At 63.6% G+C, this 1,276-nt stretch overlaps 1 non-coding gene and 1 pseudogene across 1 annotated transcript; both read left to right on the forward strand.

Annotated features, from left to right (window-relative positions):
• The first annotated feature begins 642 nt into the window (after positions 1-642).
• Positions 643-796, forward strand: LOC136670187 (5.8S ribosomal RNA). The gene has a single exon (XR_010795606.1). It is a non-coding gene; the product is annotated as a 5.8S ribosomal RNA (ribosomal RNA).
• A 416-nt stretch (positions 797-1,212) lies between these two features.
• LOC136671161 (28S ribosomal RNA) overlaps positions 1,213-1,276 on the forward strand; it is a 4,634-nt pseudogene continuing 4,570 nt past the window's right edge.

Below are 1,276 nucleotides of genomic sequence, written 5' to 3' on the forward strand. Positions count from 1 at the left end.
GAACCCATCCCCCCGGCACAGGGGGCGGTGGTGGACGGGAGCGTACCGCCGGGCGAAACTCTTTCCCCTCACGGGGTTAGAGCGGAGCTTAAGAGCGCATGCAAAATACCCCCGATGTTGGCTTCGCAGAGACGGACCGTATAATAGTCTAAGGCCGGTGCGCGAGTTGAAGGGGCCTCACGAACCCCGGATGCGTTTATAAACACCCGAAAGGAGACGGCCGGTGCCCGCCGGTCCTGACTAGGTGGGATCTACCCAGCGCCTTCCCCTAAGCGGGGACTTGGGAGCGTACCACCGGGCCTCGCTCATACCCTCCGGGGTGGAGAGCTTGGCTTTGAGCGCACGCCTGAATGCCTTAGACCGGGACCCGTAACGCAGCGAACCAAACCCCTGGGCCTCGCCGGGAACGGCGGGTGCCTAGACCCCGGTCTCCTAAACCACGTAAGTCTCGGGCACCTACTCGGGCGATCGTCCCCCGGGCCGTAACTCCTCGGTCCGGTGGTGACGCCCAGGTTCAATGACCTTTCCCCCCCTGCACGGGGGTGGAAGGCACCCGGCTTGAAATATATTGGCAAAAATTGTCTCTTGTTCGAATGGCTTCCTTCGCCCGGCCTGTAACGGGCCGGGCACAAACCCGAATACGACTCTTAGCGGTGGATCACTCGGCTCGTGCTTCGATGAAGAACGCAGCCATCTGCGTTAACTAATGTGAATTGCAGGACACAGATCATCGAAATTTCGAACGCATATTGCGGCCGCGGGGGTCCATCCCGCGGCCACGCCTGTCTGAGGGTCGCTTTACCCATCGATCGGTCTCCGCGCCCCCGCTGAGAGAGAGAGACCGCGGCTGGAAGCTCGCAGGGCCTGAAAACGGCCCTTCGTCTTCCCAAACGAAGACTCGGTTCCGAGCCAGTCCACGCGGCCCGTGTTGCGAGAGAGCTCCGTACAGGGAACGGAGGGAGAGCCGAGTAGGTCCGGGTCCACGTCCGTTACGGTCTCTCCCCGAGTCCCGAGCGGGGCTCCGCGCAGTCGGACGCGGGGGTGGCGAGTGCCGATTAAACCCAGCGAGCGGGCGAGTGAGCGGGCGGGCGAGCGGCCGGGGTGGGGGGGAGGGTGTCGCGGAGTTCGGTCTCGTGCCGGGCTCTCGCCCCTCGCCCCTAGCCTTCGGCCCTCCGCCTCCGCCCTCGCCCCCGCATAAGAAACCTCTGTGTGCGGCCTCAGATCAGACGAGACGACCCGCTGAACTTAAGCATATCAGTAAGCGGAGGAAAAGAAA

The sequence above is a fragment of the Hoplias malabaricus genome, chromosome 1, assembly GCF_029633855.1.
Source record: "Hoplias malabaricus isolate fHopMal1 chromosome 1, fHopMal1.hap1, whole genome shotgun sequence".
Classification (NCBI taxonomy): domain Eukaryota; kingdom Metazoa; phylum Chordata; class Actinopteri; order Characiformes; family Erythrinidae; genus Hoplias; species Hoplias malabaricus.